This window comes from Thalassophryne amazonica, chromosome 2 (assembly GCF_902500255.1).
Source record: "Thalassophryne amazonica chromosome 2, fThaAma1.1, whole genome shotgun sequence".
Taxonomy (NCBI): domain Eukaryota; kingdom Metazoa; phylum Chordata; class Actinopteri; order Batrachoidiformes; family Batrachoididae; genus Thalassophryne; species Thalassophryne amazonica.
In genome coordinates, this window is record NC_047104.1 from 84,191,722 (window position 1) to 84,214,891 (window position 23,170).

At 42.0% G+C, this 23,170-nt stretch overlaps 1 protein-coding gene across 1 annotated transcript in view; it reads left to right on the forward strand.

The window, feature by feature from the left end:
* LOC117503844 (CUB and sushi domain-containing protein 1-like) overlaps window positions 1-23,170 on the forward strand; it is a 2,069,078-nt gene that overhangs the window by 1,060,433 nt on the left and 985,475 nt on the right. The gene's annotated exons all lie outside the window — the stretch shown is intronic.

Here is a 23,170-nt window from a genome sequence, read left to right on the forward strand (position 1 = left end):
CCACTCTAGCTCCACACATGCCAGGAAGTGTTAAACATTTGACATTTCCTGTTTCACAATGACTGAAAATTTGGCACTTCCTGTTTAACTGTGAGCTTACCACTGAGTTCCCACGAGATTCCATGGGATCTCGTCTGTCCATCCAGGAAGCCTTTGACATTTGAACATTTCCTGCTTTACTGTGGATTCGAAATGTGGCACTTCCTGTTTAGGACGCCCTGTACCATGAGTGAGCTTTGCACTGCTGCATGACGCTTCGCTCATATTATTATTATTTTATTATTACTTCTATTTTGTCATGTCACATGTGTGGGTCAGTCACAGTCAGTCAGAGCTGCGTGTCGTCAGAGCGAGCTGCAAAAAGTTTGTACCTGAGTTTTCAGAGGTGGTGTTTGTGGTTGCCATCTGCCACGCCGGTGTTTGCCAACCCGGACAGTGGGAATACCACCTCAACCGGCAACTTAGCCCCGCGACTGGACAACAACAACGTCCGAGGCCCGCCCAACGTGATGAATTCACTGAGGCCGCGCGCTGCGTCATTAGAGCCGCGCGTCACGAGTGCCGCTTCCCCGAGGCCTCGTGCAGCCACCGCGGATCCATCAGCGCGGAAACACCGAGGCCGCGCGGCACCAGCGCAGTGCAGATCCATCCCGGTGACAAACAACGCAGGCTGTTAACATCGGCGATCGACAAGCTGCTCATAAGCCGACCATGGGGCCTAAGAAGGTTCTGACAGCGGAGGAAGGTGACGATATTAAAAAATCTCTGGACTTTCTATCAGAGGAGATTTCTGTTGTGAAGCAGCAACAGAAATCGATCATGGATCTGGTGGAGGAGGTGAAGGCATTACGGCTCCAGAATGCCGAGAAAGACCGGCATCTGGTGCAGCTGGAAAATAGAGTGGCTGAATTGGAGCAGTACACCAGAATTAACGACGTCATCATCACAGGTCTTCATATCAAACCACGGTCCTACGCACGGGCGGTAACAGATGAGAGCGGAGGGGAGCCCAGTGAACAGGAGGTCAGCTCTGTGGAAAAACAGGTTGCTGATTTCCTCCTATCTAAAGGTATAGAAATGGATTTAAATAACATTGAAGCGTGCCACCCTCTGCCCCGGAGAAATGACGGTGATAAACGAACCGTCATCATGAGATTCATCAACAGAAAACACAAAACAGCACTGTTAAAACAAGGAAGAAAACTGAAAGGGACAAACGTATTCATCAATGAACATCTCACCAAACGGAATGCCGACATCGCCAGGAAAGCACGCTTCTTGAAGAAACAGGGAAAAATCCAGCACACATGGACTTCAAACTGTAAAATATTCATCAAACTGAACGGATCACCAGAACAAGCAAAAGTCATGGCAATAAGGAACATCGAGGAGCTGGACAAATATGAACAATAGTGTTTCTTAAAGTGAGGATCTGGACAAATATGACCAATAAGGTATGAGGACACAAACACATCACAACACCATGACACAGACCAGAGGAACCTATTCATCTACTACCTATTCATCTACATCTGGAGACAAGAAGGATATAACTCAAAGGATTGCTGATCATGGAAAAGTAGAACTGAGAACATTTAAATACACAGACCACAATGTACTGGACTTGGAGCACGATATAGACCCGGACAATAATTTCTTCTCAAATATCAATGACAGTTGTTGCTATTATACAGATGAACAGTTTAATCGGATCATTAGAATGGATAACAAATTATCAATAATCCATTTCAACAGCAGAAGTCTATATGCAAACTTTAACAACATTAAAGAATATTTAAGTCAGTTTAAAAAAATATTTAACATAATTGCTATATCAGAAACATGGATCAATGAAGATAAAGGAATGGATTTTGAACTGGATGGATATGAATTTAATTGTGTAAACAGAAAAAATAAGAGTGGAGGAGGAGTGGCTGTGTATGTGGATAAGAACATGGATTATAAAATAGTAGACAATATGACAACTGTGATTGATAACTTATTAGAATGTATAACTATTGAAATATGTGAAGAAAAAAGCAAAAATGTATTAGTCAGCTGTATATATAGAGCACCAGGATCTAGTATTGAAACATTCACTGACTGTATGGGAAAAATGTTCTCAAAAACTAATAAAAAAACTGTGTTCATTTGTGGTGACTTAAATATTGATCTGCTCAATCCAAATAAGCATAAAATAACAGATGAATTTATCAGTATAATGTACAGTATGAGTTTATATCCAAAAATCACCAGGCCAAGCAGAATTACATCCCATAGTGCCACCTTAATTGATAATATATTCAGCAATGATATTGAGAATAACACTGTGAGTGGATTATTAATCAATGACATTAGTGATCATCTACCAGTTTTCATCGTTTATAATAGAAGCCATCGGCGGAATCAGCCAGAGGAGAAAATAAAATACAGGCGAGTGCGGACAGAGGAAAACATGAACACACTAAAGAAGGATTTACAGGAGTAAAACTGGGAAAAGGTATACAGTGAAAGTGATGTTGATAGTGCATATGAAACTTTTTTACAAATATTTACATCATTATATGATAAAAATTGTCCAATTAAACAAGACTACAGAAAACAAAAAATCCAAGCTCGACCATGGATGACGAAAGGGTTACGAAATGCATGTAATAAGAAAAATACACTGTATAGAGAATTCATAAAACTAAAGACTAAAGAGGCAGAAAATAGATATAAGAAATACAAAAATAGATTAACTAATATTATACGGGTATGTAGGAAGGAATATTATAGTAACATATTATATAATAATAAAAACAATATTAAAGGAATATGGGATATATTAAATAGCATTATCAAAAATGGTAATAAAAAACAGAGTTACCCTCAGTATTTCATTGATAATAATGTCAAGAAGGAAAATAAGGATGAGGTAGTCAACGGTTTTAATAATTTTTTTGTAAATATTGGACCAAGCTTGGCAGAAAAAATTCCCGATTCCCAATCTGAGGATTGGGATAATAATCTTATAGAAAGAAATCCCTGTTCAATGTTCCTCACAGCAGTGGATGGAAATGAAATTATAGACATTGTGAATAATTGTAAATATACCGATTTAAATGAAATTGATATGGTGGTGGTAAAACAGGTCATTGAATGGATTGTAGAACCATTAACATACATCTGTAACTTATCATTTCAAACCGGTAAATTTCCCAATCAAATGAAAATAGCTAAGGTTGTGCCGCTGTATAAGACTGGGGATAGACACCACTTCACAAATTATAGACCTGTTTCTTTGCTTCCACAATTTTCCAAATTATTAGAAAAGTTATTCAATAATAGATTAGACAAATTCATAAATAAACATAAATTACTTACTGATAGTCAATATGGATTCAGAGCACATAGTTCAACATCACTTGCATTAATAGAATCAGTTGAGGAGATTACAAACGCCATAGACCACAAATTACATTCAGTTGGAATATTTATAGACCTTAAAAAGGCTTTTGATACAATTAATCATGACATATTAATCAATAAACTTGAACAGTATGGGATTAGGGGGTTGGTGTTGCACTGGGTGAGAAGCTACTTAAGTAACAGAAAACAGTTTGTGAAGTTGGGGGAATATACATCATCATGCTTGGACAATGCTTGTGGCGTCCCACAGGGGTCAGTATTGGGTCCAAAACTGTTTCTAATTTATATAAATGATATTGTCAATGTTTCCAAAATATTAAAATTAGTATTATTTGCAGATGACACAAGCATTTTTTGTTCAGGGGGAGATTTGCAGGAGTTACTGAGGAGGATCAGTATAGAAATGGGAAAATTGAAAATATGGTTTGACAGAAACAAATTATCATTAAACTTAAGTAAAACAAAATACATGTTATTTGGCTATTGTAATACAGACATACAGGTTCAGTTACAAGTCGAGGGGGTAGATATTGAAAGGGTACATGAAAATAAGTTTCTGGGGGTGATAATAGATGATAAGATAAACTGGAAGACTCATATAAAACATATACAAAGTAAACTGTCAAGAAGCATTTCAGTTCTAAACAAAGCGAAACATATTCTGGACCACAACTTACTCCGCATTCTTTACTGCTCACTGGTTTTACCATATTTACAGTACTGTGCAGAGGTATGGGGTAATACTTATAAAGGTACAACACAATCACTATCAGTAATGCAGAAAAGAGCTATAAGAATTATTCATAATACTGGCTATAGAGATCATACAAATCCACTATTTTTACAATCCAAATTCTTAAAATTCACAGACTTGGTTCATTTTCAAACAGTACAAATTGTGTATAAAGCAATAAACAATTTACTTCCAGCAAATATTAAAAATATGTTTTTTAACAGATCAGGGGATTACAGTCTGAGGGGGAAATTTAATTTAAAGCATCAGTGGGCACGAACAACATTAAAAGGTTTCTGTATTTCTGTCTGTGGGGTGAGGATGTGGAACAGATTGGGAGTGGGGCTCAAGCAATGTCCAAGCATGAACCAGTTTAAACAGCAGTACAAAAATATGTTTTTTCTGGGTATAGGGAGGAGGAAGGGTAATGAGGGTTAGGGTGTTTTTGTTTTTTGCTTCGGCTTGTAAATATATAGTATTTTGTATGTAAGTAGGTATGTGTAGGTGTATATTTATGTTTGTGTATATATATGTGTATATATGTATATGTGTATATATGTGTATGTATGTTGATGTGTGTATGTATATATATATGTGTATGTGTATGTATATGTATATATATATATATTGATATCGGTTTAGGTGTGTAGGAATCTATGTGTATATGTGGCAAAGGGTATTACTGGTTGTGGGGAAGAAGGGGTAGGGATAAATAAGCTGATGCTTCACCCTACCCCTTTTCGGACATGTTGGGTACACAGTAGGAACTTTTTTGTTGTTGTCTTTACTGAGCTATCTTGTAATTGTTGTTGTATCAAATGTTCGAAATAAACAGTTTTCATTCATTCATTCATTCATTCAATTTTTAAATGGACCGCAATGGAAATAAGTGTTTTCACTTTCTTGTGTCATCCATGTATTTTTTTTAGTGTATTTCCAATGATATTATCTTCTTACATTGAATTTACTACATAAAATCATGCAGGCATATATGCGCACAGAAGCCACTTCACTTTTAATATACAGATGATTTACCACCCCATGCTGGAATGGCTTGTGGGTCCAGAACGTAATGAACAGTGTCCATTGCATAGTAGAGAAGCTTGAATCTTCGACTGGACTGGGTTGCTTGACGCGAGGATGTTTTGCTTCAAATTGCAGAAGCTTCCTCAGCTAAAATTCTTGCTCTGGTGGTCTGACTTCTGTCTTGACTCTTGTAGAGGAGAATAATCAAGAAGTCACAAAAGCTGGAGTTTTAAACCTAACCAGACCCCTCCTACCGAGAGGCAGACTGCTATAGGCAAGTGACTAAACAATAGCACTAATTAACACCTATTGTGCTCTAGTTAGCACCCTCCTAATGACAGGGCAGCTGTCCCTGTCCTGATGGCTTCCTTGACGACTCTGCTGATGACGTGAATGACTCATTACCATGAACAAAAGACTGAAACTGCTTTGACCTGAGTACCCCATTGTAAACAGGGGATAAAACATGTCTCAGACCCCCTCCCCGGTTAAGGCTGGGTTTCAAACATTTCCCAAAGAATGCCTCCTTGATCATTCTGGTCAGCATAAGGCATATGATTGGGGAGGTGATGGTCGATGGTCATGGGTTCAAATCCCCGCCTGACTGGAAAATCACTAAGGGCCCTTGGGCAAGGCCTTTAATCCCCTATTGCTCCCGGTGTGTAGTGAGCACCTTGTATGGCAGCACCCTGACATCGGGGTGAATGTGAGGCATTATTGTAGAGCGCTTTGAGTGTCTGATACAGATGGAAAAGCGCTATATAAATGCAGTCCATTTACCATTTACCCTCTGTCAACCCATTTCTTCTCTCTGGCTAATATTTTAACTTCCTTGTCCTCAAATGTGTGGTTAGTGTCTTTAAGGTGGAGATGAACTGCAGACTGAGGTCCACTGGTGCCCTCTCTGCGGTGCTGGTATAGCCTTTTGTGTAAAGGTTGCTTAGTCTCACCTATGTAGTGTTCGTTACAGTTTTCCTGACATCTGATAGAATACACTACATTGCTCTGTTTGTAACTAGGGATCCTGTCCTTAGGGTGAACTAATTTCTGTCTCAAGGTGTTAACCAGTTTAAAGTAAACTGGGATTTTGTGCTGTCTGAAGATCCTCTGTAGTTTATCCCCTACTCCTGCTAAATAAGGGAGAGACACTCCTCTTCTTCTTGTCTCTGTCTCCTGTCTATCTGGTCTCTTTGTTCTCTGGGACTTCTGCACTTTGTCCAGGGATCATCATGGGTACCCACATACTGTGAGGGCTTTCCGGACACATTGTTGTTCTTTAGCCCTTCCCTCTGCAGTTGTGGGCACCTGTAGGGCTCTGTGTTGAAGCGTCCTGATCACCCCGAGCTTGTGTTCAAGGGGGTGGTTTGAGCCGAAGAGCAGATATTGGTCAGTGTGAGTTGGTTTTCTGTAAACCCCTGTCTGGAGCTGCCTGTTCTCTCCAATCGTAACATCACAGTCCAAGAAGGCTAAATGTTTGTTTCTGGCATCCTCACATGTGAACTTGATATTGGCGTCCACCGAGTTGATGTGTTCTGTAAAGTCCTCAACTTCCTGTTGCTTGATTTTAACCCATGTGTCATCAACATATCTGAACCAGTGACTGGGAGAGATGCCCATGAAAGACGTCAAGGCTGTCTTCTCCACTCGCTCCATGTACAGATTGGCCACAATGGGGGATACCGGAGACCCCATCGCACAACCATGAATCTGCCTGTAGTAATTCCCCCTGAACAGGAAATACGTGGTGTTACAACAGATCTCCAAGAGTTGGCAGATGTGGTCTGGTGTGAGTTTGGTCCTTTCAAGTAGAGACACATCCTCCAGCAGTCTCTGCCTCACAGCTGAGACAGCCTCAGTGGTGGGGATGCAGGTGAACAAGGAAGTCACATCAAATGACACGATTGTTTCATCTGCCTCCAGCTGCAGGTCCTTGATCTTGTTCACAAAATCTTGTGTGTTCTCCACATGGTGTTCTGAGTTACCCACTAGAGGAGCCAAAATCCACTTGAGGTGCTTGGCCAAATTGTACGTGATGGAATCTGTGCTACATACAATAGGCCTGAGTGGCACGTTCTGTTTGTGGATTTTGGGCAGTCCATAGATGCACGGAGTGGCGTCCCCAGGGTACAGTCTGTAGTATGTCTGCCTGTCGATGAGTCCCTCTTGTCCATTGCAATTAACAATGTCCATTGTTCAGTGTTGTTAACTAATATCCATAGTTTCTACAAAAATATTAGAGCTATCAACATTCCTTTTTGGCAGCTTTCATCCTTGACCCAAAACACATAAGCATATCATAGCAAATTCCAGCTCTCCCCAGTTTGTCGAAGCCATACACACCCATGCACCCACGCATACATGCACACAGAGGCCACTTGGCTATATATATATATATATATATATATATACACGAGGTCTGTTAGAAAAGTATCCGACCTTTTTATTTTTTCAAAAACCTGATGGATTTGAATCACATGTGCTTGCATGAGCCAACCTTGAACCTTTGTGCGCATGCGTGAATTTTTTTACACCTGTCGATTGTGTCATTTGCTTGTAAGCAGCCTTTGTGTGAGGATGGGTGTAGTCTCTCGTCGTTTTTGCTTTGCAAGGAAATGGCGGAACGACTGGAGCAGTGCGACTGCATCAAATTTTGCCAGAAACTGGGCAACAGCCAGGTGGAAACCATTCGGATTATTCAGACGGCTTTCGGTGACGATCCTATGGGCATCACACAGATTAAGGAGCGGTACAGCCGGTTTAAAGACGGCTGCACAACGGTGGAGAGCGAGGACATGTTGCGACATGCTCACCTCCTCCACAATTTCTCAGATAGTCACACGACTGAAAAGCCACCGAAAGCCATCTCAATCTTCTGAATGGTGAAAGAGGTGGGCATGTCACAACATGTCCTGTGAGGCTTCAACACGGAGGTGCTTTTGTTCCGCCATCAGCTTCGTGCCCAAACCATCGGCATGAATTTCGCTGCAACTATTTTCATGGCAAAATCTTCTGTCATAGTGGAATGTGCCGAAAAATTGCTGATGTCCACCTCTTCCGCAATTTCTCGGATAGTCACACGACGGTCCCACATCACCACAGCGTTCACTTTGGAAATGATCTGGTCATTTCAGCATGTTGATGGCCGACCGGAGCGCGGCGCGCTCTCCACCGTTGTACAGACATCTTTAAACCGGTTGTACCACTCCTTAATTTGTGTGATGCCCATAGGATCGTCACCGAAAGCCGTCTGAATAATCCAAATGGCTTCCACCTGGCTATCGCCCAGTTTCTGGCAAAATTTGATGCAGTTACGCTGCTGCAGTTGTTCCGCCATTTCCTTGCAAAGAAAAAATGACGAGAGACTACACCCATCCTCACACAAAGGCTGCTTACAAGCAAATGACGCAATCGACAGGCGTGAAAAAATTCACGCATGCACACGAAGGTTCAAGGTTGGCTCATGCAAACACACATGATTCAAATCCATCAGGTGTTTGAAAAAATAAAAAGGTCTGATACTTTTCTCACAGACCTCCTATGTGTGTGTGTGTGTGTATATATATACGAGGTCTGTGAGAAAAGTATCGGACCTTTTTATTTTTTTTCAAAAACCATATGGATTTGAATCACGTGTGATTGCATCAGCCAAGCTTGAACCTTCGTGCGCATGCGTGAGTTTTTTCACGCCTGTCGGTTGCGTCATTCGTCTGTGAGCAGGCTTTGTGTGAGCAGTGGTCCACCCCTCTCATCGGATTTTTATTGCGAATAAATGTCTGAACGATTTGGAGCTGTGCTGCATCAATTTTTTTCCAGAAACTGTGAGAGACCTCCAGGTGGACACTGTTCGGAAAATTAATATGGCTTTCAGGGACAATTTTATGGGGATTATACAGATTAAGGAGTGTTACTGCCGCTTTAAGGACGGCCCACAACTGCTGATCGACATGCTCAGACCCCGCTCAAACAACCAGATAATTTCCAACGTGAAGGCTTTGTTGATCCGGGACCTCGTCTGACTTTCACAAAAAGGCAGGAGACGTGGACATCAGCACTTTTTCGGCACATTCCACTGTTACAGGAGTTTTTTTCATGGAAAGAAAAGCTGAGGGACGCGCCACGGAGCCGCCATATGGCACACAGCAACGGCATGATGAAGCCTCACAGGACATGTTCTGGCATGTCCAGGCACATCCACAATTTCTCGGATAATGACTCGATGGAAAAACCACCAACAGCTGTCTAAACGCCATCTCAATGCTGTCCTGTCAGACCAAAACAGAGGTGTTCCTTTGTCTCGCTCCATCAGCAAATCGGTCGTGACGCGCAAAGCCTTCTCTCGGCTTTCCATGACAAAATCTCTTGTTAAAAGTGAAATCTGCCGGAAAATGGTTGATGTCCAGCACTTGTGATAACCAGAGAAAGTGCACACGACGGTCCGGCTCCACAGAGCCATCCGTTTAGAAACGATCCGGTGGTTTGTGGCTCTCGATGGCGGCACGGAGCGCGCCGAGCGTCCTTAAAGCCGTCCTTAAAGCTGTAGTAACAGTCCTTATTCTCTGTGAAGCCCGTAAAATTTTCACCGAAAGCCAGATAAATGTTTCGAATGGTTTCCAGGTGCCAGTCTCTAACAGTTTCTGAAAAAATTCTGATGGGAAAAAAAGTCCAAATCATTCCGGAATTTCCTGACAATGAAAATCCGCCGAGGGGGTGGACCACTCCTCACTCAAAGCCTGCTCACAGGCGAATTATGCAACCGACAGGCGTGGAAAAACTCACGCATGCGCACGAGGGTTCAAGCTTGTCTGACGCAATCACACGTGATTCAAATCCATATGGTTTTTGAAAAAAATAATGAGGTCGAATACTTTTCTAATAGACCTCGTATATATATATATATACACACACACTGTATATTCTGACAATAGATAAACATTAGTGTCAAACACACAAAAGGTGAGTTCAGTGGAACACAGGGGCAAAAAAGGAGTCACATATTGTCCTTCCTCCTGATTATGGAAAATGTATTTGTTTTCCATTTTCTTTGTTCTGCTGTTGTTTTTCAACATTTTCCTTATTTTGTTTGTTTCATTCCCCCCCCCCCTTTTTTTTTTTTTTGCTTGCCATCATTTCTTCCACAGAGTTTCATTAAGACAGGGTCTAAACTGGTTTCTGCCATGTTGTCTGGTCTCATTTACGTTAGGTTTTAGGCATGCAGCAGATGCTGCCATATGGTGTGAAGCTTAAAACCTGTATGACTATCAACTGGGCAAGAAATTGTCATGTGTTTTGCAGTTTGTTCTTGTACAGATGAGAAAAACAGAAAGGAAGGAGGCACAGAAAGATGATTAATTCTTAGCTGTCTGCGTTAAATCATTGCAAAATACATCTTTCCATTAATTTATTTTTACCCTTCTGATTTTATAGGGTTTAAATTGACTCAACTGATGTTTTATTACATCTTCAGGCTGAACTGAAGATTCTTCAACTGAACTTGTTTTCAGTTATTATAGACTGTTTTACAAATTGAAAATGTACACTTGTGCACAGATAAACTTGATTATTGCGGCAGGAAAATAAGCAATTATTTGTATGTTAAATATTGTGCCTGTTTGTGTTTATAACGTGACACACAATATGCTAACATACACAATAATTAAATGTTCCATTCAAATAAAATCAACTGTGCTTCAATTTTGAGTACCACAGCAGTCGGACAAGGACTGGGGATACCAACATTTCACCTGGTTACAGCACAAATGTGGGCACAAATTCCAAATATTAATTAAATATTAACAATGATTGCCGGCTACTAGCCCTAAGCTTCAGTAAAAGACCGAGACTTTAGATAAAGTTGAGACCGTGACCCACGCTGTTTCCTAATAAAAATAATTTAAAAGGGTAAAAAGCATAGTGACATACTATGCCAGTATGCTAACCATACGAAAGGGAAAATAAGTGCATCTTAAATCTGGACTTAAAAATCTCTACAGAATCTGACTGTTTTATTGATGCAGGGAGATTATTCCACAGAGCAGATGCACAATAAGAGAAAGCTCTGTGACCCGCAGACTTTTTTTTTCTGGTCAGCTAAGTAGGGAGGTGCCAGTCCATGAATCATTTTATAGGTTGGTAACAGAGTGAGTTCCGTGTTGGAAACCATTCGGAAGATTCAGACGGCTTTCGGTGGCTTTTCCGAGTATCCGAGAAATTGTGTAACAGCTGGGCATGCCACAACATGTCCTGTGAGACTTCCAACACGGAGGTGCTTTTTGTTGTGCGCCATGAGCGGCTCCGTCCCGACGCACGAATTCCTCCGCATGTCTTTCATTACAAAATCTCCTGTAACAGTGGAATGTGCCGCAAAAGTGCTGATGTCCACATTTTCTGCTATTTCTCTGGTAGTCACAGGACATCCCGGATCAACACAGCCTTCACTTTGGAAATGATCTGGTGGGCCATCTTTAATCTGGTTGTAATCCTCCTCCTCCTTAATCTGTGTGACGCCGATAGAATCTTCACCGAAAGCCATCTAAATTTTCCGAATGGTTTCCACCTGGCTGTCTCACACAGTTTCTGAAAAAATTTTCATGGAGCAAAGCGGCAGTCGCTCAGCCATTTCCCTGACAATGAAAATCCGACGAGGGGACTGGACCAGTGCTCACTCAAAGCCTGCCCACAGGCAAATGACGCAACCGACAGGCGTGAAAAAACTCACGCATGCGCACGAAGGTTCAAGCTTGGCTGATGCAATCACACATGATTCAAATCCATATAGTTTTTGAAAAAAGTAAAAAGGTCCGTTACTTTTCGGACAGACCTCGTACTCAATAATTACAGCATTTTTAAATAAGTCCCTCAGTGTTTGTCTGCCCTGGGTGTTGCGTGAACTAGCATATTCCAGTGCTTTGTCCCACCAACAAGTAAAACAACTTATTTTAAAAGTTAAAACTGTCACAGCATTCCATTTATTATGGCAGTGTTTACTACAGCCATGTGTCATCTGTTCAGAATTCTGCTTGTGATGAAAATAAATCCCATGATCCACCAAGAGAAAAATAAATTTAAACTTAATTTAATTAAAAAAATGTTAAATTCCACTATGTGGACTCCAAGTGGAGTGGGTGAGGCCACACAACAGATTATGCACTCCCGATGATGTGCATGTCGATCCCTACCATGCTTCGCCTTCCAAGCAAAGGGTATTGCTGGCGGTGGAAATGCAAGCCAAGCCAGACTTAACTGCTCAAAACCGTACCATACCATGCCATACCGACTTGGACTGCTCGGTGGAAATGAAGCATAAATGGCCTCATGCATTCATATTTGACTCCTTCCTCTCTGCCGTTTATCTTTATTTTGTTATATTTTCTGTCTGCTTCGCTACATTTGACTCTTGATGTTGTGATACCTCGAAGGCTTTGATTGGCATCATTTTGTTTCTGGCACTGCTGTTCATTATAAACAATAAGATAGCATTTCTAAAACAAGATTGGACTTTTATAGCTGAAGTGACTGTTCAGTATGTTAAAGAGCTGACTCTTTATTCTCCAATCATTTAAGATGTGTCTTCATTTTGCTGTTTCTTCAGTTGGATTTATTTCTGCTCTTCCCACTCAGTCTTTCTCTGTGACTTTCTGAGATGCAGTTTGGCTTCCATTACAGACAGTTCATTTGCCTTGTTGTGTTCTCTGTTCATTACGACTGCTTCCTCTCTGTTGTTTGTTTGAAGATCTTCATTCTCTTTCTGTTGTACATAATGACAAACATGTTTGTCGGTTTCTCCCTCCAAAAATGCATTGTCTTTGCACTGTTACAACTCTCAGCAGACTCAGCAGCAGTGAATGATCCACAGTGGAGGTGAAATGAAACAATTAAGATGTGCTTGTGGCAAAAAGTCTTTCAGTTTTAATTCCAGGGCCCTTATTTATAAAACTGTGTACAGAAAAGGTTTTTTTAAAATGCTGCCTTACAAACACAATTTAATGCATGTGAAAGTACAAAAAAGTATGTATTTATCAAACAGGAGCATGTCAGGCATGCGCAAATCGTTACAGGCCCCTTCACACATAACACGACTGAAGCAGGCCCGGCGCCAGAAAAAAATATTAAGGGGGCGATGAGTTTATCACAGGGGGCGGGGTCGCCCCCTCACCCCCAAAAAAAAGTGTGCACCGGAGGGTACCTGCCTCTGAGCATGCGTAATGAATTGGGTGCGCTCCTAGAAAGCTCGTGTATTTAGGCTACACCGTTGTAAGAGACTGACTGAGTAAGAGTAAACAGTGATGACAGTATTTTTTAATTATTATTTGAACGTATCGGTCAAGTGATCTCCTGCATACCACAAAACCAAACCAACAACTGATCTGAGAAAAGATACGAGACAGTAGATTAACCCCACATACAGCCCTCCATCACAAGCGCAAACACAGCACAATTGGGCATGACAGTCACACAACGGGTCAAAGATAAACCTTTCATGTAGATATACAGTGGTCCCTCGTTTATCGCGGGAGTTACATTCTAAAAATAGCCCGCAATAGTTTAAATCCGCGAAGTAGACAGCGTTATTTTTTACAATTATTATAGAGGTTTTAAGGCTGTAAAACCCTCACTACACACTTTATACAATTTTCTCAAACAGGCATTAACATTTTCTCACTTTTCTCTCGTGTGTAAACACTCTCAAAGTTCAAACCTTAGTAGAAAAATAAGACCAACCTGTTTTCAGGCACAAACATTTGTTTGAGAAATAAAAATAGAACGTTTTCCTATAAATAATTATGATGGCTTTTAGAACTAACAAATTTAATTTTAACGATCAACCTACGAGGTTGGACACATAAGAAATTATTAATAGTGACTGACCAGTATTTCACAGTTCCTCTGATCGTGCCTCTTCGTCCTGGCACCGGGCCACTGTCGCGCCTTTTTCCACTCACACCTCGCTGCAGGTGTCTTTTTCCGAGTGAAGAACACAGTTATGGGTAGTTGTTGGTGCTTTTTTTTCTTCTGGGCGAGAAGATTATTATTAACAGACACGCAGAACACAATGCGCGTACTCTCCCTTCGCAGTGCCACGTCCAGCCTGCTTGATGAGGACGCAGAGCATAATGCGCTGTAAAAAAAAAAAAAAGCGTGCAAAATTGGACTAAAAAAATCCGCAAAACTGCAAGGCGCTATATTTTCCAGTATTTCTTTTTCTTTCTTTTTTCTTTTTATTTTTGATAACTTTCACATCCTAGGGGGCGAGGTTGATGACGTGAGGGGGTGTTGCCCCCAAACGCTCCCTTGTGGCGCCAGGTCCGGACTGAAGCCAACTGGTGCACGAAGGATGAATTGCATGCCACTCATGAAAAATCGGCGCTACCACAAATGCCTCGTACAGCTGTCACTACAACCATTCGTGGACACAAGTGGCTGAAAGACAGCGAATGCCCTGCGAGTGCCTATTCCACCCCTCTCTCGGCAGGTGTCTGCCAAATTCCAGGTGCCACACACGAACATCTAACACCTTTCGCCGGACACTTAGAAAGGTGGGACTATTCGCGCTCCTGGCACGATAGTAGACAGCAGGTAACCACATTCGAGCTGTCTGTGAAAAGTGTCACATGAGTGTAGCGTAACGTAGCAAACTTGGCACGCTAGTGTCGGCTCCTCCCTCAACACACTCGGTGTGCGTGTGTTGCGCACCCCCCAATGCATTTGCCGTGCATGTGTTTCTCACTCCCCCACAAACACATATGGTGTATGTTTGCATGCTGAAATGTATGTACAGGCAAGGTCACATGGGGACCGGCCAGCCACGTCTGAGCACACACAGCACAGCAAGGTGCCTCTCAGCTGATTGCTGTCCAGCCACACACTGACAGCTGGACATGACAGCTCAGTGCACATGACGTGTTACATTAAAACACAGAGACCACAGCCAGGACAAGTATATAAATAATTATTACAATAACTACATTCACAATTACATAACAAATGACTAAAATAAATAATGACAGAGAAAAGAAAAGGAGCATGACACTTAGTTCTGTGGGCTGAACAAACAGATGGGTGTCGGGTTGCGTATCGAGAATCGGTTCTTTTCGGGTTTCATTAAGAATTGATTAGATCCACCGATATCAGTAGCCTTTTTGCTTAATGATTCCCTTATTGGTCCTTCACAGCAGCTGTAGTTTGTGAGGGTGTCTGTTGGAAAAATGGTCATTTCTCTGTGTTGAGTATAGACCGTGCAGCGGCTCTGTAATCAACCACTTCTGCACCGCGACTCCACTTTGAACCTTGAACCAATGAAGCAGTGCTTCGATCCACTGGCTCCATGGGTCTTTGATTCACTGCTCTTCAGAAGCGGCAAGTCCACTTCTAAACCCCTTTCAAAGCCATTAAAATATGTCAATCATGAGTCACTTTTGTGTGGATTAAAGTCACTAACTGGGACTCTTGTTGCAATTAAGAAACAAGAATTGTCTTCCGTTCCATTGGCACAGCTCCAAACACTGCGCAGCTCTCTGCCAAGACAGAGTCCGGTCGGAATGAATAACTTCAAAACAAATTGCTGCTTTAAATAATATGACACCTCTTTCCAAACACGGTAATACAGACAGTAAACTACAATTGACAAAATTTTTTTTCCTCCCAAAGTGAGACATCCTGTATTCTTTATGAATTACATCCTGGCGTGCGGCACAGCCAGCTGCAAGAGCTCAGCTCAGATGTATGGAAAGATATTCATCCCAATAATGTCTGAAAGGAAATGCTTTTGACAAAAACTACAGATTTTATTTATTTCTATTTATGTCCAGAGATCAAGGATCCACCATGTAGAGTTTATTATGTTCAGAGTTTAAGGATCCAGTGACCAATTTCATATTTATTTACTTTAAGACTCAATAAATGACATAGAAAACCTGTAAAGCCTACTTTTAGTACACAGAAAATTCACAAGAGGTATCTATAAGGGAATCGATAAGGAATGGTATTGATAAGCGGAATCGATAATGGTATCAATATTGGTAAAATCTTATCACTACCCATCTCTTGATGGGTGTGTCTGTGGAGCTGCTGTTGTTGAGATCTCTGGACCTGGATGTCACAGCCGGAGAGGACATACCGTGTTTTGAAGGACATGACCTTACAACTGTCCACCGTGAGGCACATGTGTTTGCCTGCTGTCCTCATGTGGAAATGCATAATCGCCTTTGTGACGGGCTGCAGTGGCCTTACAGCTTGTAGCTTGACAGGCTGTGCCAGGTGAAACGGAATGTCAGATCATGTGTACACTCAGCTGGTGATCTGAATGTCACGTCACCCACGTGTGAGCTATAGGCCACATGACACAGTGTCTGTCCTTCGACACGCCGCTGACTGGACACACGGAACCAGCTGGACACACGCACAGGGCCAGCAGATGTGGGCATGATAAGAGCGCACTGCTTCATTCATGTCATTTCATGACTGTACAACCCCAATTCCAATGAAGTTGGGACATTGTATGAAATGTAAATAAAAACAGAATAAAATGATTTGCAGATCATCTTCAACCTTTATTCAATTGAATGCACCAAAAAGACAAGATTTTTAATGTTCAAACTGATAGACTTTTATGTTTTTGTGCAAATATTTGCTCATTTTGAAATGGATACCTGCAACACATTTCAAAAATGCTGAGACAAAAGACTGGGATAATTGATGAATGCTCAAAGAACACCTGTTTGGAACATTCCACAGGTGAACAGGTAAATTGGAAACACGTGAGTGTCATGATTGGGTATAAAAGGAGCATCCCCAAAAGGCTCAGCCATTCACAAGCAAAGATGGGGTGAGGATCATCACTTTGTGAACAACTGCGTTAAAAAATAGTCCAAAAGTTTAAGAACAATATTTCTCAATGTTCAATTGCAAGAAGTTTAAGGATTCCATCATCTACAGTACATCATATAATCAGAAGATGCAGAGAATCTGGAGAACTTTCTACACGTAAGTGGCAAGGCCGAAAACCAACATTGAATACCCGTGACCTTCGATCCCTCAGGCAGCACTGCATTAAAAACCAACATCATTGTTTAAAGGATCTTACAAGTGCAAATTAAAACTACCATGCAAAGCGAAAGCCATACATCAACAACAACCAGAAATGCCGCCGCCTTCACTTGGCCTGAGCTCATTTGAAATGGACAGGCGCAAAGTGGAAAAGTGTGCTGTTGTCTGATGAGTCCACATTTCAAATTGTTTTTGGAAATCATCGACATCGTGTCCTCCGGACAAAAGAGGAAAAAGACCATGCAGATTGTTACCAGCACAAAGTTCAAAAGCCAGCATCTATGATGGTATGGGGGTGTGTTAGTGCCCATGGCATGGGCAACTTACACATCTCTGATGACATCATCAATGCTGAAAGGTACATCCAGGTTTTCGAGCAACACATGCTGCCATCCAAGCAACGTCTTTCTCATGGACTTCCCTAGTTATTTCAGCAAGACATTGCCAAGCCACATTTTGCATGTGTTACAACAGCGTGGCTTCATAGTAAAACAGTGCGGGTACTAGACTGGCCTGCCTGCAGTCCAGACCTGTCGCCCATTGAAAATATGTGACGCATTATGAAGTGCAAAATACGACAATGGAGACCCCAGACTGTTGAACAACTGAAGTTTTACATGAAGCAAGAATGGGAAAGAATTCCACCTACAAAGCTTCAACAATTAGTGTCCTCAATTCCCAAACGTTTATTGAGTATTGTTGGAAGGAAAGGTGGTGTAACACAGTGGTAAACATACCACTGTTCCAGCTTTTTGAAACGTGTTGTCGGCATCCATTTCAAAATGAGCAAATATTTGCACAAAAACAGTAATGTTTATCAGTTTGAACATTAAATATCTTGTCTTTATTGTGTATTCTCCACTACCCAGGCTTTCTCTCACTTTCCAAGATTTTATTAAACAATCTGGTTAGAAACTCGACTGCCATCTCTCCTAGACAATTCCATGCTTCCACTGGAATGTCATCTGGACCAACTGCCTTTCCAATCTTCATCCTCTTCATAGCAGCCCTCACTTCTTCCTTACTAATCTCTTGTACTTCCTGATTTACTCTCACCACATCATCCAGCCTTTTCTCTCACTCATTTTCTTTATTCATCAGCTCTTCAAAATATTCCCTCCACCTTCTCAGCACACACTCCTCACTTGTCAGCACATTACCATGTGCATCTTTTACCACCCTAACCTGCTGCACATCCTTTCCAGCTCTGTCCCTTTGTCTGGCCAATCGGTACAAGTCCTTTTTTCCTTCCTTACTATTCAACTTCTTGTACAGCTCGCAATATGCCTTTTCCTTCGCTTTTGCCACTTCTCTTTTCGCCTTACGCCACATCTCCTTATACTCCTGTCTACTTTCTTCATCTCTCTGACTATCCCCACTGTATTTGAAGGAATTTTCAAATGGACAAGATGGCACCAGCGTGTACCGTCAGTCATCTACCTGCTCTGCGTTTTCTGTTTTTTATTGCTGTATTGTTATTTATTCTGTGTGAAAGCATCACTGGATTGCTAGTGTATGATCGCCAGGCACTCATTGATCTCAAACTTTCTCATGAGCTGGTTTTAAGGAACAGTTTTGGGGACCAAACATCCAGAATCCCTCCTCCCTTGAGCTCTGTACCTGCTTACCTGCTGCGCTCACCTGTCTTCACGCGGAGGAAGCGACCCAGAAAGCGTGGGAAATGCGGAGGTGTCCTTGTGAAAATTAAGTCTCACTGGAGGTCCAACCGTGGAATTGTCCCTCTCTTCAGGACTCCTGGATTCCCAGTAATTAGAAGATCGTATGGGTTATGATGGATCCAGCCCATGTTCCCTGCGTGTTTGGACACCGGCCTGCGTCATCTGCCGCTGCTCATGCCGCTGCTCCTCGCGGGTCTGTGAAACTGTGTCATTACGCCTTGGCCTGTTGAATGCTAGATTGCTAGCTAACAAAACGTTTTTATTGAAAGACTTCTTTACATCGCGCAAACTGGATATGATGCTGCTCACAGAGACCTGGCTCCAAGTCGGTGAGTCTTCACCTTTCTCCGAACTTTTACCCCCTGCATGCCTTTACTTTAATACACCTCCAATGACTGGCAGAGGCGGTGGGCTCGCTACTGTATATAAAGAAAGCTACACCTGTCGGCAGGTACCGGCAGATCTGTTCTCCAGCTTTGAACTGCAGACTTTTGTGATAATCTGTGATATTCCAGTCCTGTGTGCGCTGGTGTATTGCCCTCCAAAGCCAAATAAAGACTTCATTCAGGACTTTACTGACTTTGTGGCCAGCTTATCATTGAATTACGATCACTTTCTGTTTGTTGGGGATTTTAATATCCACGTCTGTTGCGAATCCAAGCCGATGGTTAAAGACTTCTTGGATTTGATTGCCTCTTTTAATTTGACTCAGTCTGTGTCAAGCTGTACGCACGAGAAGGGGCATATTTTGGACATTGTGCTTTCTTTCGGTCTTAATCCTAATGTAATTGAGATTTGTGAAACCCACTTCTCTGATCACTTTGCTGTTTTATTCTCTGTAACGTTGTCTCGTAGTGTGGTCAGTCTGTGCGCTATGGCGCGCCGGGTGCACACATTCAATACTGAGTCAGCCGCCCTGTTTTCTGGTGCTTTTCATGAAACGTATAGAAACGACTCAGATAACGCAACTCCTGATGAACTCCTTTCTTATTTTAATGGTGCGTGCACAAAGGCTTTGGACTCTGTGGCTCCTTTGCGGCTGAAGCGCATAAAGCCCACGGCACAGCCTTGGCTAAACGAGCGCACTCATGAACTCAGGCGCTCTTGTAGGCGTGCTGAGCGACAATGGAAAAGATAATCTTCAAGTTTCCTTGCAAATACTGAGGGATAGACTGTCTGAGTATCAGAGAGCAGCTAAAGCTGCTAAAACTAGATTCATGTCAGATCTTGTGTCCTCAAACTGTCATAAACCTCAGGTGCTTTTTAACACTGTGAATTTGCTCATTAATCCTCGTTCGAGCAATATTGCTGTGCCCTCGGCCAGCCTTTGTGAAGATTTTCTCTCTTATTTCAGAGATAAAATCTCTGATCTTAGATCATCTCCTGTATTTGAGGTGGAGTCAGCAGATCCATCCATGTGTCATGCTGTTTTTGATTGTTTTAATCCTGTATCTATTTGTGAGCTGACTAAAATTGTTAATCAGCTTAAGTCTTCTTCCTGCACTTTGGACATTGTTCCAGGTCATTTGTTTAAAGATGTTTTTCAGTGTATTGGTCCGTACATTGCTGAACTTGTGAACGCTTCTCTATCAAGTGGTTGTTTTCCGTCAGCTCTTATACATGCTGTAGTCCAGCCACTCATCAAAAAGAGCAATCTTGATCCAAATGTGTTGTCCAACTATAGACCAATCTCTAAATTGCCATTTGTTTCTAAAGTCTTAGAGAAAGCTCTTTATGACCAATTGCAGGCTTACAAACAACCATCCTATGCTGTCTAATGCACTCTCCCCTGCCACTACCTTACAGTCTTAATGAAATAGGGGAGAAGTTTCAATCTGGTTTTAAATTAAGACACAGTACTGAAACAGCCCTTTTAAAAGTTTTTAATGACCTTCTTTTAACTGTTGATGCTGGGAACTCTGCGGTTCTTGTGCTTTTAGATTTATCTGCAGCCTTTGACACAGTGGACCACAGTGTCCTTGTGACTCGCCTCGAGATGCACATAGGTATTAAGGGTTCAGCGTTAAATTGGTTTTGGTCCTATCTTTCCAACAGAAGTTTTTCTGTTAATGTAGGACAGTACTCTTCCTCTGTGTCTACTCTTAAATATGGCGTGCCCCAGGGCTCAATTTTAGCACCACTTCTCTTTGCTTTGTACATGATCCCTCTTGGGTCTGTTTTTAAAAAGCACGAAGTCTGTTTTCATTGTTTTGCAGACGACATTCAGATTTACCTTCCTGTAATCTTGTGTGATACCCAGGCTGCTGTAAAAATACTACAGGACTGTCTAAATGATGTACAAGTCTGGATGAGAGCTAATTTTCTGAATCTTAAAAATAAAACTGAGATTTTAGTGTTCGGGCAAAGTAACCCTCTACAAGAACAAGACAGTGTTACTGGTCCTCTGTCCACTTTTTGCTGCCCTTTTGTAAAAAATCTAGGGGTGATAGTTGACCCATTTTTCAGATTTGATAAGCACATCGGCTCTGTCATCAGGGCCAGCTTCTTTCAGATGAGGACTCTTTCCAAGATTAAATCTTATTTTACTCAAGTTGATTTTGAAAGAGCCATCCATGCATTTATAACGTCACGTCTGGATTATTGTAATGCTCTCTATGTTGGGCTGGACCAACGCTCCCTACAGTGCCTGCAGAGTGTACAGAATGCTGCAGCCCGCCTTTTGACTAAAACAAAGAAGCATGAGCACATCACCCCTGTGCTCTGCACCTTACACTAGCTCCCTGTCGGTTTTCATGTTAAATATAATGTTTTGCTGATTGTTTTTAAGTGTCTGCACTGTATAGGCCCAATGTATCTGAGTGAGCTCTTGCAGCCGTACACTCCACGTAGGGCTGTGAGGTCAGCTGACCAGCTTCTCCTGGCTGTTCCTAAAGCCAGGCTTAAATCCAGAGGTGATAGAGCCTTTTCTGTCGCAGCGCCATGACTCTGGAACGATCTTCCGCTGACTGTCAGGTCCTCAGAGTCTGTGGGACAGTTTAAGTCCAGTCTGAAAACTCATCTCTTCTCCCTGGCTTTCAACACTGGCTAAGTGGTGTATGCTTTGCTCTGCTATTTTACTGTGTATTTTTAGATTATTTATTTTATTTTATTTTTTTTCCTTTAATATTTTACACTTTTGTATTGCTATTATTGTGAAGCACTTTGGTCAGCTGCAGCTGTGTTTTAAATGTGCTATATAAATAAATTTGAATTGAACTGAATTGAATTGAATCCCCAAACTTTTTTGCCAACCTCTTTCTCCTTATGCTTTCCTGGACCTCTTCATTCCACCGCCAAGTCTCCTTGTCTTCCTTCCACTGTCCAGATGTCGTACCCAGTACTGTCCTAGCTGTTTCCCTCACCACATCTGCAGTACTTTTCCAGTTGTCCAAAATTGCTTCCCCTCCAACCAGTGCTTCTCTCACCTGCTCACCATCTGATCCTTTGTTGAGCTGTCACTCTCTTCTTCTTCTTTACCTCTAAAGTCATCCTACAAACAACCATCCTATGCTGTCTAACGCCACTCTCCCCTGCCACTACCTTACAGTCTTTGATTTCCTTTAGCTTGCATCTCCTATAAAGAATGTAGTCCACCTGTGTGCACCTTCCTCCACTCATATATGTTACCCTGTGCTCCTCCCTTTTCTTAAAGTAGGTATTCACCACAGCCATTTCCATCCTTTTTCAAAATCAACTACCATCTGTCCTTCCCCATTCCTATCCTTGATACCATATCTACCCATTACTTCCTCATCACCTCTGTTCCCTTCACCAACATGGCCATTGAAGTCTGCTCCTATCACCACTCTTTCATGCTTGGGCACACTCTCCACCACCTCATCTAACACACTCCAGAAATCTTCTGTCTCCTTCATCTCACAACCTACCTGTGGGGCATATGCACTGATGATATTCATCATCACCCCTTCAATTTCCAACTTCACACTCATCACCCTGTCAGACACTCCCTTGACATCCAACACACTTTTAACATACTCTTCCTTTAAAATGACCCCAACACCATTTCTGTTCCTGTCCTCACCATAGTACGACAACTTGTACCCACCGCCTATGCTCCTGCTCTTACTTCCCTTCCACTTGGTCTCTTGCACACACAATATGTCTACCTTTCTCCTCTCCATCATATCAGCCAGCTCTCACCCTTTACCAGTCATACTACCAACATTCAAAGTCCCCACTCTCATTTCCACCTTTCTAGTTTTCTTCTTCTCCCGCTGTTTGTGGAAACGTTCTCCTCCTCTTCTTCGTCGTCTTCACC